Below are 21,776 nucleotides of genomic sequence, written 5' to 3'. Positions count from 1 at the left end.
CAAGAGAAAAATTATTTACACCAAATTAATAATTGACCAGTGACTGGCTAAATAAAAGATTAAAAAGCAAGGATCAATAGAGAGAATGTCTTGACTATTTTTTATATGCTCTGCTTTATATGCCTCGGGACAGACATATTCATCCTGCTTTACGGATACTCCGTGATCAAGAGCCCTCAGGTTGTATTTCTGTACAAGGAAGACGTGAGAGCAATGTGAGTAACAGTCAAACTTAGAGTCTTGTTTCTGGTATTTTGTTTAAAGGTAATCATTGTATTAGTACAAAGTATGAAACAGAATCAAAGAAAGCCAGCTGTGTCTTAGTGAGAACCATAGCATTAAAATGAAGCATTACATTGATTAAAGCATTTATGGAAAACAGGGCCCTCGATGAGAGGTATATCAATGCGTGAATGATTCTATACATATCACGGGCAAGAGTTCCTTCTTGGAGTTTTGTGAATCATGGTAATTAGTGAATCAATGAATTAATCAATAAACAATGTAGAAATGAATGAAGAGAAGGGGTCTTTTCTGGATCAGTGATGAAAATTGCCAGCATAGCAGTCAACGCACGATGAATGGTACGCGTCTGGAGCTCTGAGGTCCAACGCGAAAGAGCTGTGGTCTTCTCTTCATGCATTTCCATTCTTTATTATAATTGGATCAATGAAATATCAATGAGGAAATATATAAGAATAAAGTGAATTATAGAAGCATCCAATTTTAAAACTATGTGAGGAGACAAGAAATACCATTAGGATAGTTTGAATACACTGAAGTCTAAACAGCAATGAGTCCTACATGACTGTCCCCTCTTTGGCGAGGATGATACAGACAGGATAAGTTATAAATATATTTTTAATGTTTATTTTTGGGAGAGAGAAAGAGGGAGACAGAGCATGAGCAGGGAAGGGGCAGAGGAAAAGGGAGACACAGAATCCAAAGCAAGCAGCAGGCTCTGAGCTGTCAACACAGAGCCCGATATGGGCCTCGAACCCACTTACTGCAAGATCATGACCTGAGCTGAAGTCAGACACTTAACCAACTGAGCCCCCCAGCCGCCCATGGTTTTTATGTTCAGGGTCAGGGGCACCTTTGAGGTAGTTCGTGTTTAGAAAAGACAATGACATAAGTAAACTCCAATCGCGATTTCCCATACGCCTAAGGGAAAGAGGAGCAATGGCGGAAGGTCTCATTATATCACCCCTGCTCTGCTCCGGGCTCCTCCGAATGGACGCGCTCAGGCTGACTGTAACATTCTTCCAAGGTCATGAGCCCTTGAATCAAATATGAAGTTGTGTCTATGTTGTAGGAGCAAACAGACCAATGTGAGTTAAGACTCAAAGCGCTTATCTTGGTTTGTTTCATGTTATTCAGTATATTTTTCACAAGTATTAAATATAATCAAAGAAGACAAACATAACAATTCGTTAATTGATTAATGTTAATGTTTATTTATTTATTTTTGAGAGAGAGAGAGCACAAGCAGGGTATAAGGAGAGAGAGAGAGGGAGACACGGAATCTGAAGCAGCTCCAGGCTCTGAGCTGTCAGCACAGAGCCCGATGCGGGGCTCGAACCCACAAACCATGAGATCATGGCCTAAGCAGAAGTTAAATGCTTCCCCAACTGAGCCACTGAGGCACCCCAGGAATTTATTTATTAATTAATGAATTTAATATCAGCCTGATGTGAAGCATTAAGTTTCCTAATCCATAAATGTAACACTGGGGTCAGTTAATGAACGAGATTTAGTCTCTGTAATACTGTAGAGATAGATGTTAGGAATGTTGAAGGGCCATATTCTTATATTTTTAATTTGTATGTAATTTTTGCTTAATGGATTAATAAATAAATGTTTATGAGAATGGAAAGAAAGAGGGCCAGCCCTGGATCGATGATGACAGCTGGTGTCATATGAGTCATACATGATAGATGCTGTGTTGTAACTCCTATCTGAGAGAAAAGTAACCTAGTCTGCTCCTCATGTGTTTGGGATCCTATATTCAGATGTTAGAAATATAGAAGGATTTTGTTGTTGGCCGTTGTGTTCATGAATTTTAATAATTTATAAAACTATTAGAGGTAGAATAAATAAACCAACGAATAAATGAAAAAAGGTGAAGAGGTTGAAGTATTATTCTTTGGTACATATTTAGCAAGGGCGGGTGCCTGGGGGGCTCAGTCGGTTGAGCATCCAACTTTGGCTCAGGTCATGATCTCGCCGTGCGTGGGTTTGAGCCCCGCATCAGGCTCTGTGCTGACAGCTCCGAGCCTGGAGCCTGCTTTGTCTCCCTCTTTCTGTCTCTGTCCCTTCCCCACTTGCACTCTGTCTCTCTCAAAAATACATTAACATTAAAAAAATATATATGGTAAGGGAGAAGAATATTAATATACATTAGAATAGGTATAAAGGGACCAACCATATCATGTCTTTGACTAAGGTTGATATAAACAAACATAAAATGCTGTAGTCAGTTATTCTCTAAATCAGTTCCACATTTGAAGTTTATTTTTAAGGTAAAAATAAATATTTCCATAGGTTAATGAATATGTAATTGATTATGTGAATAAATGCTCTCCATCACCTTCTCTGGTACTCTTCAGAGCAGATGCTCAAGACGATCCGTCTTTCACTGCTATCAAGATTATCACGTGACGTTGCTTTTGCGTTAGGAAACGGAATAAGGCGAGTAATGGTCGAACATTTTGTTTTGGTTTGGTTCATTTGTTTGTGTTTGTGGTATTAGTAAAACGTCGTAAATATAATAAAAAGGCTCACTGTGGCTAACTGATAAACACGATATAAAACATTGGGTTCATAAATTTCATACATAACATTGAGATTGATGAAGCAAGCAATATCACTTAGGTTGACAATGATCCAGTATTAGGAATTAAGAGTATTCAAGCATCTAAGGCTTCAGTTTTTGAAAATTATACTCATTTTAATATTTTCAAAGAGTGAATGATTTAATCATTACAAATGTAGAAAGGAAGGAAGAAAACGTGGGCACTGATGGGCCAGTGATGGCGACCGGCAGTGGATGAGTAAAGGGTGATGAGCATTATGTATCTGGGGATCTTGGGTCCGACCTGCGAAATCATCTCCTCCTTCTGTTCTTTTGGATCCTGTAGGTAGGTGTTAGGAATATACAAAATCATGTTCTTTTTTAAAAAATTTTTTTTAATGTTTATTTATTTTTGAGAGAGAGACCATGAGAGCCAGCGAGGGGCAGAGAGGGTGGGGGGAACAGAATCTGAAGCAGGTTCCGGGCTCCGAGCTGTCAGCACAGAGCCCCACATGGGGCTTGAACCCACAAACTGTGAGATCATGACCTGAGCCAAAGTCGGATGCTTAACTGACTGAGTCACCCAGGCGTCCCTACAAAGGTCATGTTCTTATTTTGAGTTTGTAGATTTGGGTTTGTTATTATTAGTAGATTCATGATAGAACCATTAAAGAAATATACATAATAGGTAAAAAAAAAAGAGAGATAAGGATTATTCAACTATAAACTATGAATATATGGTGAGTCAAGAAATATTAATAAAATTGAAAATACATATGTTCACTAAGAAATAAGTGGAAAAAAGGTGTTACCTCTTAACCTCCTTAGCTAAGAGTTACAAAGATAAGTAAGGGTCTAGTCTTTCTGAGTCAGGGTTAAGTTTAAGGTTGTTCCTTTTTTTTTTAAAGTGTTTATTCTTGAGACAGAGACAGAGCGAGCAGGGGAGGGTCAGAGAAAGAGGGAGACTCTGAACTGGAAGCAGGCTCCCGGCTCCAAGCTGTCAGCACAGAGCCTAGTGTGGGGCTTGATCTCACGACCCATGAGATCATGACCTGAGCCGATGTCAGACGCTTAGCCGAATGAGCCACCCAGGAGCCCCAAGGTTGTTCCTTTTATTAAGAGAAAAATATATTCAGGTCATGAAATATCTTTAAGTACCTAAACAAGTGAGTAAATGAAATAGGAAAAACAAGGATCAATGGAGAGATGAGGTCTTAAATTTCTTTTTTCTAGACCATTAACTGTGCTCTGTACTTCTCAGAACAGATGCACCTGAGCTGACCAAGCATTGTTTTCGTGTTGAGCTCCGAGATGGTGTTTGTATGTTATAAGCACAGAGACCAATGTGAGTATCAGTCAAGTTCTTCTCTTGATTCCAGCTGTGTTTTTTTAAGGATGTTCAGTGTGCCACATAGAGTCCATAGCCAACCGTAGCCTAGTGATCATACTGAATTCATATGAAACATTATATTGATGGTTACATGCATGAAGTTTAAAGTCATTAGTGAAAGAGACCTATTGATGAGAGAATGATTCTATATACAGATTAGGCGTATTGTAAAACTCTTGGATTTTTTGACTAAGAATAGGATTTTAAATTTTTGTTAATGAATTAAGGAATTGGCAATAAACAATGTAGAGCTGAAGGAAGGAAAAGAGGGACAATATTGCATCAGTGATGACCACTGGTGGCGCATGTTATGAGTCGTTTAAGATGAACACATTTCTGGACCCCTGAGGTCCAACACAGAAGAAACGTAATCTGTTCCCATTGTTTGATGGGATAAAACGGATGTTCAGAATATATGAGGATCTTGTCTTTAGTTGTGTTTGTGCATTTTTATTTTATTACTATATTTGGATAAATGATTTAGAAATTTATCTATATATTGTCTTTGGTCTTTTATGTTCATATGTCCTATTTTAAAAATTGGGTGGAGGGCACTTGAGGGGAAGAGCACTGGGTGTTGTATGGAAAACAATTTGACAATAAAATATTATGGAAAAAAAAAGAATAAAAAAAATTGGGTCAATGAAATAATAGATAAGTAAGTAAGTAAATACGAAGTGGGTGAAATATTGTTCAATTACAAAAATATGTGGTTAGATAAGAAACATTAATATATTTTGAGAACAAACACCTATGAGGAAATACCCAACATGATGGTGTTATTCTTTTAGTCACAATCAGTGTTCATGCTGTTGATCAGCTACAAGGTTGATACTGTTTATTATCTTAAGAAAATTAAAATATACATTATCCCAATTGATTGCTTATTAATGACTGAGTGAGTGAAAGGTGGATGCAGGGGGACCAGCGATCATAGATTCTCAGTCTTTTTATCGTGTGCTCTGTCTTGTAGCCCCGCTCAGCTGATTTAGGCATTCGACCAGAGTCATGGGCTCTGTGTTTTCGTCTGTTAAGGGCAGGGAGAACAATATGAGTAAGAGTCAAAATTCTTTCCTTGGTTTTGTGATTTTTTATAAAAGGTTTTCACCACATGATTAAAAGTGTGATATAAAGTCAACGATCACCACCATAGCCAGATAGTAAATTTGAGGCTAATCTGAAGCATTATATTAATTACTCTGTAAAGGAAACATTTTGGCTAATGAATGAAAGATACTGTCAGTAGGAAATAATTCTAAAGGCAAAAGTTGGAGATACTTAAGGATCTTGTTTCAAGTTTCGGTGGTCTCTGAGCACTTATTTTCTCGTTATTAGCTCATTAGCGGATTCATCAGTAAAAACGTGTAGACAGGAACACTGATGACTGCGCATGAGCCGGTGGTGATGCCGGCTCACGTGTGAGGCTGGAACTCTGAGGCGCCCATGAACGTTAATTAGTCTGTTTTTCCCTTTGGAATTGTGTCAGTGAAGAAATGTCTGGAATGTGCAAAGATCATGTTCTCATAGTTACTTTATGGACATAGATTGGTTAGTAATGGGGTAATAGCTGGACTATTAGGAAGCGACAATGTAAGGAACAAGGGGGGGCATTAGTCATTAACGTCTGTGGTGAGACAGGAGACATCAGTAGTCACCACTGAAAACAGGGATGCCCATTTAGACATAAATAGACAAAGGTCCCACCTCTTGGAGGTCCGTATACTCTGATAAGGACGAATGAATTTTATTCCTTTTGGTAATGCATTTGAGGCTTTCCTTTTGTAAGATAAAAATATATACATATTTTAAAAATGCTGAATATATGAAAAATGGAGAACAAGGATCAATGGTAGTTCAGGTCTCAGCTCCTTCTATCACTTGATCTGCTTTGTGGTCCTCAGAGTGGATGGCCTCCTCCATGGCCATGATCTCCTGGTTAACTCTAACGTGAGTAAAGGTTAAATTCTTTTCTGGGTATCATGTGTTTTTGTAAAGGTTATTGGCTATATTACCAAAATGTGTGAAAGATAACATAAAAAGACAGCTGTATCTCAGTGATAAATGTGGGCTATATGAAACGTTGGTTAGTCGATGTGTAGAGCATGGATGATAATTAATAAAAGAGATACATGGATATGGATTAAGGATCCAAGCCTCTCCTAGGGGAGTGTTTTACATAGCATTTTGAAACTATTAATGAGTTAATATTTTAATCCATCAATAAACAGAAATGGATGAAGACAAAGAGGGACCATACTGGATCGATGCTGACCACTGGTGGCGTCTGAGCCCCGTGCGGTGGATGCCTGACTGGGGGAACCCTGAGGTCCACACCGCCAGCTGGGTCCTTCTCTTCATGCATTTCCATTGTGTGTGACGGTTGGGTCGTTGAAATAGCAACGTGGAAATGCATATTTGAAAAATCTGAATTACAGAAAGCTTGTTCAATTTGAGAAAATATGTGGGAGGCAAGAAATATTATTAATGTATTTGAAACACTGAGGTCCAGAGAGAGATAAGTGGTACATGGATGTAACCTCTTTGGAGAGCAAATTATAGACCATGTTTGCATTCTGGGTCTGTGGGAAGTTCCAAGTGGTTCATTTTCTTAAGAGAAAAATGAAGTCGACTCCAAGTAATGATTGCCTAAGTGCCTGCGGAGCGAGAGATGCAGATCGAGGGCAAATGGCAGAGTGTCTCATTTTTTATCACCTGCTCTGCTCCATGCTCCTCAGAAGGGGCGCACTCAAGGTGACCTAACATTCTTCCGAGGTCACGAGCCCTCAGGTTGCGTCTGTGTCATAGGAGCCTGGAGATCACGTGCGTAATAAGGTTCCTGTTTCGGGTTGTGTTGCTTGCTTAAGGTTATTTACTGTTTTATTCAAAAGTATCCAAAAGCATTATTTGAAAACTTATCAAGGAAGATAAAATATGCCTCTGTATATATATAGGTTGATATGAAGCATTATGTTGAGCAATCTCTCCGTGTGACCCTGAGGTCAGCTAGTAACACAGAGTAGTCTCCGTGGAAATGCTTCTACAGATGGACGGTAGGGATACTGAAGGATCTTATTCTTTGTTTGTTTATTTCTCTACTAATGAATCACTCAGAGCACAAATGTCTGTGAGAAGGAAAGGAAGGAGCGGAGGATGACTAGTGGCATATTAGTCATATACCATGAATTCTACGGGTCTGAAATTCTAAATATTTTTAATGTTTCTTTAGTTTTTGAGAGACAGAGACAGAGAGACAGAGTGTGAGCGGGGGAGGGACAGAGAGAGAGGGAGACACAGACTCCGAAGCAGGCTCCAGGGTCTGAGTCTTCAGCACAGAGCCCGACATTGGGCTGGAACTCATGAACTGTGGGACCATGACTTGATCTGGTGTCAGATGCTTAACCAATCGATCCACCTAGGCCCCCCTAAATTATATATTTTATATATAAATATCAAATGAAATATCTAAATCTTGAGTCTAGGAAATAAAAGGAAGGATCAATGGCAATTTAATCTCAATTATTTTCATTACTTCCTCTGCTTTGTCCTCAGAAGAGGTGCACTTGGGCTGATTTCATATATTCATGGGCACAAGCTCTGTGGTTGACTCTATATAGTTGGAGGACGCAGGTAATGTGAGTAACAGTTGTTCTTTTGGTTAAGTGGGTTTTTTAAAATGCTAATTCACTGTACTATTTATTTATTCAAAAAAATTTTAATATTTTATTTATTGTTGAGAGAGAGAGAGAGAGACAGCGTGAGCAAGGGAGGGTCAGAGAGAGAGGGAGACACAGAATCCGAAGGCAGGCTCCAGGCTCTGAGCTAACTGTTTGCACAGAGCCCGACGTGGGGCTCGAACTCATGAACTGTGAGATCATCACCTGAGCTGATGTCAGATGCTTAACTGACTGAGCCCCCCAGGCGTCCCCACTGTACTATTTAAAAGGACAAAATATAATTAGAGAAGGTTGTGTATCTCAGTGACAAATATGGGCTATAGGAAAATTGTATTAATTAACCCACATGTGGAAAACTGTGGATAATTAATGAAAGAGATACATTGAAATGGGAATAATCTATGTACAGATTAGGAACGTAATAGTTCTCCTTGGAATTTGGTGAATCACAGTGCTTAGAAGTTGTTAGTGGTGAATTACTAATTTAGTCATTAAGTAACAGAAATGGATGAAGAAGAAGAGGGAGAAGACCGGATCGCTGATGGCATGGCCACTGGTGACGTATGAGTCGCTTGCGATGAATCCGTGTCTGGAGCTCTGAGGTCCGACAAAAGAATCCAGTCCGTTCTCATACTGTGCAGTGGTCTTCTACACACACGTCAGGACCATACAAGGATCTTGGTTTTGGTCTTGACGTTCATGCATTTTCATGCTATTATTATAATTGGATAAATGAGAATCTAGAAATAAATATATAAATTAATATGAATGCAGTAATGCACTGTCCAATTATAAAAATATGTGATTATGCAAGAAATACTATTAGTGCACTGTGAAAGCCTTGATTTTGAAATAAATGGTACATGACCTTTCCTGGAATGACTAAGTGTGCCGTAGATCATATAAGTCATAGACAATGTTCCAATTCTGGGTCAGTGGTAAAATCACAATTGTTTTGTTTTCTTAAGAGGAAAAGACATTTATACCAAATTTGCAGTGGCCTTAGTGCTTTGCTAAGTGAAAAGTGAAAAGCATCCGTTATTGGAGACAATGTCTTACATTTTTCTCATCTGCCCTGCCCTGTGTCCTCAGAAGAGACACGCTAGACCTGATTTACGGATTCCTCCCTGGTCACGAGCTCGGTCTAGGGTTCTGGTTCTGTTACAGGAGCGTCTGGAGACCAGTGTGAGTCATTATCAAAGTTCTTACCTTTGTTCCGGTATTTTGTTTAAGAATATTCAATGTATTGGTAAAAAGGTACGAAGTATAATCAAAGACTGTGAACTGTATCCTAGTAACATTCATGGGATTAATATGAAGTATTATTTTGATTAATACATGCATGAGAAGCTGAAGCTAGTTAGTGACAGAGATATTTTGTCGCGAGAATGATTCTAATTATATATGAGGGATAGCAAGGGCTTTTTTTAATACTACAGTTTCAAAATTATAATTAGTGAATTTATGAATTAATCAAGAAACAGTATAGAAATAAATGAAGAGATGTTGGTTTTCCTTCGATCCGTGGTGATAAACGCCCAGTGTAGGAGGCATGCATGATGAATGATGTGTGTTTGGAAGACTGAGGTCCAGCAGGAAGGAAATGTGACTTGTTTCCACCCAGAGTGCCTCACTTCATGATGATCTGCTCTGCTCTGTCCTCAGAATGGACCCCCTTGAGTTGACGTAAGCCTCTTCCGAGGTCACGTGCTCTCCAGTTGAATCCATGTTGTTAAGAACATCGGAGACCAGGCTGAGTAATGCAGACTTCGGTGGTTTGTCTAAGGGTACTCACTGTATTGTTCCAAATGTTAAATAAAATCAAAGAAGGTGAAATACACCAGTGGTAAATATCAGATTGATATGGTACATTAAGGTGATGAATCCATAAACGTAAATCTTGAGGTCAGTTTTGAAACGGAGTTAGTCTCTGGGAGAGATTGTAGAGATAGAGATTAAGACTATTAAGGCATCTTATACTTACTTATTTTTAATCCTGTGTATTTGTTAATTCAGTGAAGCCATAATCAAATGTCTATTGAATAACGAGAAGGAGGCCTAATCATGAACCAGTGATGGTGAGTGGTGGTGGATGAGACAATAAAATCTATGTGTCTGGGTAGTGAGGTCTTATATAATATCTAGTACATTCTATTTATTTACTCCTATAGACAGATGTTAGCAATATGCCCAATATAGGAATCGGGATTATAGACTTTGATTTATTATTGTTACTGGGCTAATATTTGGACCATAAAATAAATACAAAAAAAAAATCAAGAAGAAAGGGTGAAGCATTGTTCAACTATGAACATACGTGGTCAGGCATGAGATATTATTAATACCGTTGAAAACACTGAATGAAACCCCTTAAGGAATAAATGGATCAGGAGTGTCAGCTCTTTGACTAGGGATCATGTAAACAGAGATAGTTAAGAGTCAATTTTCTGTTGTGGGTCAGCTTTAAATTTGCCGCTGTTTATTTTGTTAAGAAAAAAGTATTCACACAAGGAATAATTTACAAAATTCCTAAACGAGTGGGTAAATAATGTGGAAATCAAGGATCAATGGAAATAAGATTTTAATTTTTTTTAACCAGCTATGCTTTGTTCGTCTCAGCATGGACACACCTGACCCAATCCAGGTGGCATGGCCTGGGGGCCATGTGGATATCCTATCCAGTGTGGATAGGAGTCCGAGTTCTTGTCTGGGTTTCAGTGATTTTTTTTTTGTAGGGTGTTCACTGTGTTTTTTAAACATGCCATATTGTATAAAGACGGGCAGCTGTAGTCCTTGGATAAGAATTGAAATGATATGAAATGTAAAAACATAGGATATTTAATGAAAGCCATATATGGATGTGGAAAAGTTTCTATACAATATAGGGACCTCAGGGCTGTTTTTTAGGGATAATTGGGTTTCAAAATAATTAGTGAATTAAAAGATTAGCCAATAAACACTGTAGAAATGAATGAATACGGACAATATTGGATTGGTCATGATAATGACACCATGATGGTGTTTGAGTTATGTATGATGAAGACGTCTCTGGAAGTCTGAGGTGCAGCACGGATGGATTCTGGTCCGTTGACCCTGTTTCGCATGATCCTATAGACGTATGTCAAGAATATATAAGAATCTTCTTTTGGCTTTTACATTCATGCATTTCTATCATTATTATAATTAGTCCATATAAATAATCAGTAAGCACATATGTAAATAAAGGCGGAGGTAGTGAAACATTGTCCAATTAAAAAACCATGTAGTTTGGCAAGAAATGCAATTCCTGCCTATTGAAAACAAAGATGTATTATGAAAGCTACATACCCATCTATTTTTTGACAGTTATATATCCATAAGTAATAGTTTTCTGTCAGGGACAAGATCAATATCGTTCATTCACTTAAGAAAAATAAAATATACATCATCCCAAATCACTACCTACCGACATGACTGAAGGAAAGATGGACACAGGGATGAACGAACTAAAGGTCTTAATCTTTTTATCATCTGCTCTGTCTTGTAGTCCTTAGAATGGCCCCACGCAGCCGATTTGGACATTCCACCATAGTCATGAGCCCTGTGGTTGCATCTATGTGTTATGAGCATGGAACACAACGTGAATAATAGTCAAAATTCGTTTCTTCATTTTGTGGTTACAAAAAAAGTCTTCACATTATTAGAAAGTGTGACATATAATCACGAATTTCCACACATGTTAAAAAGAAAAATGATATTAATAGGAAGCACTATATTCATTAGTCTTTGCAGGAAATTTTGAAGGCATCAAGGAAAGATATATGAAAGAATTGATGGAGGAAATTTTGAGGGCATCAGTGAAAATCTGCATGAAGCAATTCTATAGACAGATATCAGAGATATTCAAGGGTCTTATTTCACTTTTTTTTTTACCCCCTACGTACTTATTTTATTATTAACAGTGAACTGATGAATTAATAACATGTGGACATGATTGAAGATAACCAAGGACACACCTGGCTAAATGCCGGTAAGGGGAGGCGTCTGAGTCTTTGATGATGAACTCTCGGGTCTGGAACTCTGAGGCCCAACACAGACGAAATCTAGTCCTTTGTCCCCAGTTGAAGCGATCCTCTAGAGAGATGTCAGGCATATGCAAGGGTCCAGCTCTCTGTGTACATGAATATTTAAAAGTATTAGAAAAAAACCACTGGTGGAAACATGGAGAACAAACTGGTGGCTGCTAGAGGGAGGGGCCGAGGGAAGGAGCTGAGTGGGTGGAGGGGGAGATGGGGTTACAGGTTCCCCGTTATGGGTGATGAGCCATGGGACGTACAGTGTAGGGCACACGGTCAATGGTATTGTTACAGCATTGTATGGTGACAGGTGGCAGCTCCTACTGTGATGAGCACAGCGTCACATATATAGCGTCATCGAGTCACGGTGTTGTGTACCTGAAACGAAAGTAACATCGTGTGCCAACTGTACTTCAGTAGGAAAGTCAATAGTAGGATAAATAAAGATGTCAATGAACACACATGAGGAGGGTTAAATACTGTTTATTCTTAAAGTATATAATAAGCAAATATAATTGGAATATGTAGCTGTCTTGAGCAAGAACGACAGGCAGTGCTAACAGTTCCTGACTGAGTCAGTTAAAACTTTGACATTTATTAAGAGAAAAATAAATATTACCATAAATTAATACATGTCCAGATGACTCTGCGAACAAGTAGGGAAACTGTGAATCAATGGGGAGAAAGTTGCAACATTTTAATCTGCTTGTACTCTTCAGAATGGATGCTGGAACCGATTTCAGCATCTGCAGTCATCGAAGTAGTTCTGGTGCCTCTGTGTATGGAGAGACCAAAGTGGGTCATGGTCAGAGTTGCCATCTTGGACTTGGTCATTTGTTTAAGGGTATTTTTGGCATTAATAAATATTATTCAATGAATTTAAAAGTTTATGATGACCTAATAATACATATATGAAAATTATATTGATTTATAATGTACAGGACGGAGGTCTATTAATGAAAGAGGTATAGTCTACATGGGAAATGATTCTGTAAACTTATGTTAGGGGTATTCAAGAATCTGTTCTTGGGTTTTTATGAAGCAGGTATTATTTTTGTTGTTATTAATGAATTCATAATTTAATTGATGCAAATGTAGAAATGAACAAAGAAGAATAGACTCAGTCAGGGACCAGTGATGATGGTGGGAAGCTCAGGAGTCAAGGATGATGAAAATCTGTGTCTGAAACTCTGGGATCTCAGGTGGGACATAATCAGTCTTCTTTCTCTGATGAAATTGGTTCTATGAAGAGATGTCAGTAATATACAGAGGTCGTATTCTTGTATTGACTATTTAGACATATTTATTATTTATGGAATAATATAGGACTATTAAAGAAATATAAATTAATATATTAAGAAGGATGTGAAGCATGGTCCAGTTATGAATGTATGTGGTGAAGCAAAACTTATCATTAAAAATTTAAAAACTATTGATACCCATTAAGAAATTAATGAATCAGGTCACCTGGGGGGCTCATTTGGTTGTTGAGTGTCTGACTTTGGCTAAGGTCATGATCTCACACTTATGGGTTCGAGCCCCACATCAGGCTCTGCCCTGATATCTCAGAGCCTGGAACCTGTTTCAGATTCTGTCTCCTCTTCTCTCTGCCCCTTCCCCACTCTCTCTTTCTCTCTCTCTCTCAAAATAAATAAACATAATTTATAAAATTAAAAAAATTAGAAGATCAAATGGTTAAAGATCATATAGACGCTGATGACGAAGAGTGAATTTTATTTTTCTGGGTCAGTCTTCAGGTTGAGTTTTTTCTTTGTTAAGGTAAAAAATACATATTAAGAAGTAATAAATACCTAATTAAAAAGTTCAGAAAGCAAGGATCAGTTGTGCTTAGGTCTCAATTTATTTATTTATTTATTTTTTACCACGACTCTGTTCTGTATTTCTCAGAATGATGCGCTTGAGCTGAGTTGGCATCTTCCATGGTCAAGAGCTCTATAGTTCCCTTTCTGTAATAGGAGGAGAGGAATTAATGTGAGTAACAGTTGAGGTTATTGTCTTGGTTTCAGTGTTCTATCTTAAGGTTATTTGTATAAAGATGCAAAATATTTTTACAGAATGCAACTGTATCTCTGATAAATATGGGGTATAGTTAACATTATTTCGTTGAATGTGTATAAGAAAAACAGGTAAAAATGAGAAATATCCAGATATGAGAATGATTCTGTAGATAGACTACAGACATGAAGACTCTTCTTGGGTTTTTATGAATGGTAGCATTTCAAATTGTTATTAGTGAAATAATTCTATAGTCCATAAACCTGTAGAAATAAATGAAGAAAATAAGGGACAATATTGGACCAATGATGACCAGTGATGGCGTATGAGTCATGTATGATTAATACGTGTCTGGAACTCTGAGGTCTCACATGAAAGAAGTCTAGTTCGGTACCTCTATTTGAATTGACCCTTTGAACTGGACATCAGGGATGTAAAAAAAAAAATGGCATCATTATAATTTGGAATGGACAGTAAATGGACCATCCTGTCAAGAGCGTTTTGTCTTTGATGCAAGGATGATAACAGAACATCATAAGTAACAGTTTTGTGTGAGTCACTTTCAAATTTGACATTTGATTTATTAAGAAGAAATGCATTAACATAATCAATACCTGAATGACCGTATAAGTGAATGGTATAATCCATGGATCGATGGATAAATGTCTTAATTTTTTATTATCTGCTCTGCTCTTTACTCTTAGAAAGGACACACTTGAGCTGATTTAAGGATTCAACCACAGTCACTATGTTTATGTTTGCATCTCCATGTTAGGAATGGAGCTCAATGTGAGTAATAGTCAAAATTCTTGTCTTGGGTTAAGTGGTTCAAAGGCCAACCATGCCAAGGTGCAATATCGGATTGATATGAAACATTAAAATGATTAATCCATAAAGACACAAACACTAAGTTCAGTTAATCGAAAGGATTTAGTCTGTTTATATATGATACTATTGAATGTTAGGGATATTAAGGATCTTATTTTTTGGCATGTTTATGTATATTTCTTCATGAATGAATTAGTCAAAAAAGATATGTTGATGGGGGTGGACCAAAAGCCAGCCGGTCATGGACCAATGATGTAACTGTTGGTGGATGAGTCCTGGATGATGAATAATGAGTGTGGAACACTGAGGCCAACACAAAAGGAATCTAGTCTCTTCCCCATATTTTCAGTCATACTATAGGCAGAAGTCAAGACTATACAATAATTTCTTGTTCAGTAATCTCTGTGTTCATTAATTATAAAAACGATAACTATGAAAGAATCAATGGCAGAATAAATTAGCAAATGTATAAATGAATAAAGATGAAGAGGGTGAAGCATTGTTCATTATGAAAATATATATTCAGGAAAATGAATATTAATGTACACTGGAATGGATGAAAATGGACTAACTGTATTACATCTTTGAGTAAGTGTGACATGGATGGTGATTAGTAGTTAGTATCACCCTCAGTCAGCTGTGGATTTGATGTTTATTGTGTTGAGAGAAAAATAAATAAATTTTGCTCTAAATTAATAAATACCTAAATTACTCTGTACACAAAGTAGGGAAATTACAGATCAGCGGTAAGAATGTCTCAATCTTTTTTATCTTCTCTTCTGCCTGATAATTTTCAGAAACAACAAACTGACTTAAGCCCTTCTTCTATCATCATAATTGTTATGTTACTTCTGTTTTCAGAAAGACACCAAAGCAGACTTATAGTCAAAGTTTTGTCTTGATTCCAGTGATTTGTGTAAAGTATTCACTGTATTATTTTATTAAGGTATTAAGTATACTTAAAATGCTACCTATGGCATATTGATTAATGTGATAGGAAGTACTGAGTAATTGATAAGGTGCAATGTTGAAGACACTTAATGAAAAAGATACAGTGTATTCAGAAAGATTTCCATTGATAGATGTTAGGGATGGGATATTCAGGGATCTTGTTCTTGGGTTTTTGTGAATCATATATATTTTATTATTACCAGTGAATTAATGATTTAATTTGATGCATATTTAGAAATGAAGAAAAATGGGACCTTGCATAATAATATAATAAATACATAAAGAATAAAGTTCCCCACTATAAAATAATAAAAATATGTGACAAGACAAAAATACTTTAATGTAAGTTGAGAACACTGAAATTCTAATGGAAATAAATGGTACATGACTGTTTCCTTTTTGGCTAATGGTGATACAGATGATATAAGTTACAGAAAATGTTTATGCTTGGGTCAGTCTCAAGTTCAAAGTTGGTCATTTTTTTATGAGACAAGTAAACAAACAATGTAAATAATGATTGTCAAAATGGCTAACCAAATAAATGTAAAAAACAAGTAACATGGAGAGAGTTTCTCATTTTTTTAAATCATCTGCTATGATGCTCTGTACTCCTCAGAATGGACAGAGTCCACCTGATTTAATGTCTCTGCCAAGGTCATGAACTGGATGGCTGCATTTTTGTGTTAGGAGCATGGAGAACAATGTCAGCTCTTGAAACCTCTTGACTTTGTTTGAGTGGTGTTTTTTTAATTCACTATTATTATTAAATTATTCACTATGATAGCATTATTTTTCTACACTTTCAGGGATCATTTCTATTAGTTATCACTGCATTATTAGAAAGCATTGACTATAATCAAAGAAGGAAGGCCAACCATAGGGATGTTCAGTATCAGATTGATATGAAGCATTGTGTCACTTTATCCACAAATGGAACATTGAGTTCGGTTAAATGAAAGAGATTTAGTCTCGTGAATGATTCTATGGGTAGATGTTGTGGCATATTCAAGAAACTTATTTTTCTGGTTTTATGACTTACATGTATTTCCTTATTAATTAATTAATAAACAAATGTGGATGAGCATGAGGATGGGCAGTCATGGTCCAATGATGATAATGGGTGGCTTTTGAGTCCTATGCAGTGAATCCTACATGTCTAGAACTCTGAGGTTTACCACAAAAAGACTCCAGTCCATTCATATTTTAAGACTGCAGGTAGATTTCAGCATTCTCCTGTGATCTTTTTCTTGGCCATTGTGTTCATGCATTTAAAAAATATGATTAGAAAAGAATCAATGGCAAGACTACATTAGCAAATGTATAAATGAATAAAGATGAAGAGAGTGAAGCATTGTTCATTACTGAAATATATAGTCAGGGAAATGAATATTAATATTCACTGGAATGGATTATAAATGGACTGAGTGTATTACATCTTTGAGTAAAGGTGACATGGATGGCGATAGGCAGTGGTCAGTATTGCCCTGAGTCAGTTTGAGTTTGAGGTTTGTTGTATTGAGAGGAAAATAAATATTACCATAAATTAACAAGCACTTAAATGACTAAGCACATGAAAGATGAAAATTGTGGGTCAATGGGGACAATGTCTCGTTTTTTAAAGATCATTGTGTCTTCTTGGTACTCTGCAGAATGGATGCATAAGCTGATTTTAGCTTCTGCCATGCTTAAAATTATGTTGTCTCTGTCAGGAAAGAGATCAAAGTGAGTAATAATCAAAGATCTTAGCTTGGTTTTAATCGTTTAAGAACATTCCAAGCATTTTTAAAAAGCAGTAAACATAATAAAATGTTATCCAAGGCACAATAATAGATTTAATAGGAAGCGTTTTTATTGTTGATTAATTAGACATGACAAAATATAGAGTATATGGGGAAGGATTTTATAGAACAGCATTAAGGATATTCAAGGATCTTGTACTCATGTTTTCTTGATTAGTGTGTTTTTTATTAATGTCTGTGAATTAATGGTTTAATTGAGGACAAATGTAAAACAAGAGAATGAGGGTCTAGCATGGACCAGTAATAAGTGGTGTATGTAGTCTATTTCCTATTTGCAATAATCCAGTAGACAGATGTCAAGAATGTACAGATATCAGGTATCTTACTTTAGATTCATAAATTTAGATTCACTATTACTAATGAATCAATGGTAGAACTATTAAACAAATGTAAGTATATAAATAAGGAAGATGATCAAGTGATTTTCAATTATAAACGTGGGGGGGCAAAAATTATTATTATTAATAAAAACTGTAAACCCTGTTCATAAAGAAATAAATGGATTAAGAATGTTATCTCTGGTTTAAGATGATGGAGACACTGTTTAATAAAAGTCAATTTTATTGTTCTTGATTATATCCAAGGTTGAGATTATTCCTTTTTTCAAGAGAAAAAAACGTATTTATGAAAAATTAATAAATGTATCAATGAATAACTGAAATGCAGAAATCAAGGGTCTTTAGAGATAAGATTTGTTTTGTGTTTTGTTCTGTTGTTTTTAACTAATCACCTGCTCTGCTCTGTGCTCTTCAGAATGGACAGACTTGAGCTGATTTAACGTCTTCTGTGGTCACCAGCCCTGTGACTGCATATGTGCGTTAGGAGCGTGTGCACCGGTGTGAGTATCAGTCAGTGTCTCGGTTTGGGTGGATTGTCTAGCCGTACTCACCATATTGCTAAGAAGATGGCCAACTGTAGTGATAAGTCTGAGGTTGAGATGGTGTGTTGTCTTGATTATTGCATGTGCATAAAACGGAAGTTAATTACTGAAAAAGATTGATGTAACAATTATTCTCTATACAGATTAGGGACATAAAAATTCGTCTTGGGTTTTTGCAAATCATAATGATTACAAATTATTATTAGTGAATTAATTAATAGTGAAGAAATAGAAGTGACGCAAAAGAGGGACAGTGTTGGATCGATGATGACCGCTGGTGGCGTATGAGTCGTTTATGATGACTACGTGTCTGGAACTCTGAGGTCCAACAGAAGATAGATCTAGTCCGTTCCTTTTATTTAAAAGGATTCTACATATAGATATCAGGAATACACAAAGATTTTTTTATTGTCTTTGTGCTCATGGTTTTTCATTCCATTATTATTATTGGATAAATGAATTGAAAGGAAAAAAGAAAGAGAGAAATAAAGAAATGAAGTGAAGCAGTGTCCAATTATAAAAATACCTGATCAAAGAAGAAATGCTTATTAATATATATTTGAAAACACTGAAGTCCAAGGACAAATAAGGGGCATGTTACTGTTACCTCTTATGTTAGGGATAATATAGACAGTATAACTTATAGACAGTGTTTATGTTCTGAGTCTGTGACAAGTTCAAAATTGTTTTCTTAAGAGAAAATAAATATACTTGAAATTAATGATCACATACATGTCTGAATTAAAGATGAAAAGCAAGGCTCCATGGAGAGAAGGCATAATTTTTTTTTATCATCTCTTCTGGTCTGTACTCCTCAGAATGGACTCACCTGAGCTGATGTAAGCATCTTCCGTGGTCTTGAGCTCCTGGCTGTATCTGTTTGTTAGAAGCATGGAGACCAGAGTGAGTAATAATCACAGTTCTTGTCTTGGTTTGGGTTTTTTTGTTCAAGAGTATTCACTGCTTAACAAAGTTTGAAATATAATCAGATAAGGCCACCTGAAGCCTAGTGACAAACCCAGGGTAGATATGAAGCATACCGATGGATGCACATATGAAACACTGAAGACACTAGTGAAAGACCTATATTGATACATGAGAAGGTTTCTATATGCAATTAAGGCTCTTTTCAGGTTCTGTGAGTCATAGTGTTTACAAGTACAATTAGTGAATTAATGAATTTATCAATAAATATTGTAGAAATGAAAGAAGAGGATGTGGGCTAATCTTGGATCAATGATGACAACCAGTGACGTATGAGTCATATGCCATGAATACTACGTGTCTGGAACTCTGAGGTCCAATGCCAAAGAAATATGGTCCGTTTTCCCCTTTTGAAATAATTCTATAAACAGAAGTCAGAAGTAAACAGGATTTTGTTTTGATCTTTGCGTTCATGCATTTTGAAACTATTATAATTGGACTAATGGCAAAAACAAAAAATATATAGAGATGAATAAGATTAAACATTGTCCAATTATAAAAATATATGGCAAGGCAAAAAATACTGTTGATATATATTCAAAGCCCTGATATTCACTAGGAAATAAATGGCATCAGGGTGTTACTTTGTAAGGATGATACAGGCGGTGTTACTGATCGTCAGGGTTCATGTTCTGTGTCAGTGACAAGACTGATATTGTTTACTCAAGAGAAGGTAAAAGGTTATCCCAAATAACCACCCAAATGATTGCCTAAGTAAAAATACAAGGACCAATGCAGATAACGCCTCAACCTTTTTTATTTTATCACCTCTTCTGCTCTGTACTCCGTAGAATGGACACCCTCAGGCTGATGTAAGCATCTTCCATGGTCATGAGCTCCATAGTTACGTCTCTGCCTTAGGAGCATGGAGATCAACGTAAGTAATAGTTAAGGTTGTTGTCTTGGTTTCAATCTTTTTTGTTTTTTAAGTCATTCAGGCATTACGGTATCCTATAATTTTCGTAGGTGAGCCATGGCCCTGTTATAAATATGGGGTTGATATGAAATATTGTCTTGATTACTCTTCTATGCAACATTGAAATAAGCAATGAAAGAGATGTATTTCCATGAGTAATAATTCTATAGACAGATATTTGAGAATTGCACTGTCATATGTTATGACTTCAGGTATTTATTATTATTAGTGGCTTGATGAATTAATAAAATTCATGTGGACACAAATGAACATGAGGGCCAAGTCTGGATCAATGATGACCACTGGTGGCGGTATGAGTCATGGATGATGACTACTACATGTCTGGAACTCTGAGGTCCAACACTGATACAATAGGAGTCTAGCCTACACTGTTTCATATTATGTGAGAGATATGTGAGACTCTTTTGCTTCTAATTTTATGGCTCATGGATTATGATTGTATCAATATAAAAGAATCAATGCAAGGATCACTAAAGATGTTTAAATGGTGAATGATGAAAGAATGAGGCGTATTCCAAATTATGAAAAGATGTAGGAAGGAAAGCAGTACTATTAATATAGTCTGGAATGGATAATGCAGAGAAAAGTAAGCAAGTACGTCATAAATTAACAAATACTAAATGCCTGAAGGAATGAAAAATGGGATATGAAGGACCGATGGATAGAAGATCTCAAACTTTATTTTCTACTTGCTCTTACACTCCGCAGAATGGACCCTGCCTTGCCAATGTTGGCATTCTGCCATGGCCTTGAGCTCAGTGGTTGTCTTTGGAGCATGGGGACCCATGTCTGTGAGTAACATTCAACGTTCTTGTCTTGGTTTGGGCAATTTAAGAGGGGTCAATGCATTTTTAAGAAGTAGGAAATGGAATCAAAGGCCAAACATGATGCAGTAATCAACACGGGACTGGTACAAAACATCATGTTAAGATGGCCACATGTGAAGCGCAGAGGCCAATTAGACACAGATCTAACGTCTGTGGGAAATGATTTTGTAGATCCATATTAGTGATATATCAGGGCTCTTATTCTGAGGTTTTTTTTTTTTTGGAATCATGCATGTTTCTTCATGAGTAACTAGTAAATTAATGAATAAATCAATAGAAAAAATATAAACGAAAAGAATTCACAAGCTTGGCCCATTGATAGTGCTTGGTAGGGTACGAGTCAAGGACGGTGAGTAATACATGTTTGGACGTCCATAGGAAGTGCTGGATCACAGATTGTACACCTGAAACTAATATTACACTGTATGTTAATTAACTGGAATTTAAATAAAAGCTTAAAAAATAAAGCAAAAGAATTCAGGTTCATTTTGTCCTTTTTTTCCCTTCTACTTTCCACCCTATGGAATGGACACACTCGAGCTGATAATCATTCTGTAATGATCAAGACCTTGATGATTCAATGTAAGTAAGACTCCAAATTATTGTGTTTGTTGGGATTGTCTGTATAGGGTATTCAGAGT

At 36.6% G+C, this 21,776-nt stretch overlaps 3 long non-coding RNA genes, 12 other non-coding genes and 4 pseudogenes across 30 annotated transcripts in view; all 19 read left to right on the top strand.

Annotated features, from left to right (window-relative positions):
* The window catches only part of LOC115301645, a 74,861-nt gene extending 72,170 nt beyond the window's left edge, over positions 1 to 2,691 (top strand). For 13 of the 14 annotated variants that reach the window (XR_003913213.1, XR_003913219.1, XR_003913218.1 and 10 more), the window contains 2 exons: positions 134 to 215; positions 2,615 to 2,691. This is a non-coding gene — a long non-coding RNA (uncharacterized LOC115301645). Of the gene's footprint in view, positions 1 to 133; positions 216 to 2,609 lie in introns of all 14 variants that reach the window. The other variant, XR_003913217.1, reaches the window with a different exon arrangement.
* Positions 536 to 611, top strand: LOC115303211. Its single transcript, XR_003913904.1, has one exon. It is a non-coding gene; the product is annotated as a small nucleolar RNA SNORD113/SNORD114 family (small nucleolar RNA).
* Positions 1,893 to 1,962, top strand: LOC115303216 (annotated as a pseudogene).
* A 331-nt stretch (positions 2,692 to 3,022) lies between the features above and the next one.
* Positions 3,023 to 3,097, top strand: LOC115303222. The gene has a single exon (XR_003913913.1). It is a non-coding gene; the product is annotated as a small nucleolar RNA SNORD113/SNORD114 family (small nucleolar RNA).
* A 961-nt stretch (positions 3,098 to 4,058) lies between these two features.
* LOC115301646 lies at positions 4,059 to 9,980 on the top strand. Of its 3 annotated transcripts, none has more exons than XR_003913226.1 (5): positions 4,061 to 4,139; positions 7,136 to 7,234; positions 7,734 to 7,811; positions 8,951 to 9,043; positions 9,524 to 9,980. It is a non-coding gene; the product is annotated as an uncharacterized LOC115301646 (long non-coding RNA). The 3 variants fall into 3 exon arrangements; XR_003913225.1 differs by having other exon boundaries at positions 7,734 to 7,816; XR_003913227.1 differs by lacking the exon at positions 7,136 to 7,234 and having other exon boundaries at positions 4,059 to 4,139; positions 7,734 to 7,816.
* On the top strand, positions 4,463 to 4,539 carry LOC115303205. The gene has a single exon (XR_003913900.1). It is a non-coding gene; the product is annotated as a small nucleolar RNA SNORD113/SNORD114 family (small nucleolar RNA).
* LOC115303213 lies at positions 6,442 to 6,516 on the top strand. The gene has a single exon (XR_003913905.1). It is a non-coding gene; the product is annotated as a small nucleolar RNA SNORD113/SNORD114 family (small nucleolar RNA).
* On the top strand, positions 8,390 to 8,466 carry LOC115303210. Its single transcript, XR_003913903.1, has one exon. It is a non-coding gene; the product is annotated as a small nucleolar RNA SNORD113/SNORD114 family (small nucleolar RNA).
* On the top strand, positions 9,376 to 9,451 carry LOC115303220. The gene has a single exon (XR_003913911.1). It is a non-coding gene; the product is annotated as a small nucleolar RNA SNORD113/SNORD114 family (small nucleolar RNA).
* An 866-nt stretch (positions 9,981 to 10,846) lies between the features above and the next one.
* LOC115303209 lies at positions 10,847 to 10,925 on the top strand. Its single transcript, XR_003913902.1, has one exon. It is a non-coding gene; the product is annotated as a small nucleolar RNA SNORD113/SNORD114 family (small nucleolar RNA).
* A 929-nt stretch (positions 10,926 to 11,854) lies between these two features.
* On the top strand, positions 11,855 to 11,928 carry LOC115303217. The gene has a single exon (XR_003913909.1). It is a non-coding gene; the product is annotated as a small nucleolar RNA SNORD113/SNORD114 family (small nucleolar RNA).
* A 1,112-nt stretch (positions 11,929 to 13,040) lies between these two features.
* On the top strand, positions 13,041 to 13,114 carry LOC115303221. Its single transcript, XR_003913912.1, has one exon. It is a non-coding gene; the product is annotated as a small nucleolar RNA SNORD113/SNORD114 family (small nucleolar RNA).
* Positions 13,115 to 13,541: 427 nt separating this feature from the next.
* On the top strand, positions 13,542 to 15,457 carry LOC115301842. The gene is made up of 2 exons (XR_003913318.1): positions 13,542 to 13,905; positions 14,634 to 15,457. It is a non-coding gene; the product is annotated as an uncharacterized LOC115301842 (long non-coding RNA).
* LOC115303188 lies at positions 14,228 to 14,299 on the top strand (annotated as a pseudogene).
* LOC115303212 lies at positions 15,000 to 15,070 on the top strand (annotated as a pseudogene).
* Positions 15,458 to 16,808: 1,351 nt separating the features above from the next.
* Positions 16,809 to 16,883, top strand: LOC115303200. Its single transcript, XR_003913897.1, has one exon. It is a non-coding gene; the product is annotated as a small nucleolar RNA SNORD113/SNORD114 family (small nucleolar RNA).
* Positions 16,884 to 18,644: 1,761 nt separating this feature from the next.
* LOC115303171 lies at positions 18,645 to 18,716 on the top strand (annotated as a pseudogene).
* Positions 18,717 to 19,616: 900 nt separating this feature from the next.
* On the top strand, positions 19,617 to 19,691 carry LOC115303178. The gene has a single exon (XR_003913883.1). It is a non-coding gene; the product is annotated as a small nucleolar RNA SNORD113/SNORD114 family (small nucleolar RNA).
* Positions 19,692 to 20,572: 881 nt separating this feature from the next.
* Positions 20,573 to 20,648, top strand: LOC115303169. Its single transcript, XR_003913876.1, has one exon. It is a non-coding gene; the product is annotated as a small nucleolar RNA SNORD113/SNORD114 family (small nucleolar RNA).
* Positions 20,649 to 21,776: the final 1,128 nt, after the last annotated feature.

Source organism: Suricata suricatta, chromosome 9, assembly GCF_006229205.1.
Source record: "Suricata suricatta isolate VVHF042 chromosome 9, meerkat_22Aug2017_6uvM2_HiC, whole genome shotgun sequence".
NCBI classification, from domain to species: Eukaryota; Metazoa; Chordata; class Mammalia; order Carnivora; family Herpestidae; genus Suricata; species Suricata suricatta.
This window is presented reverse-complemented; position numbering and strand designations above follow the sequence as displayed.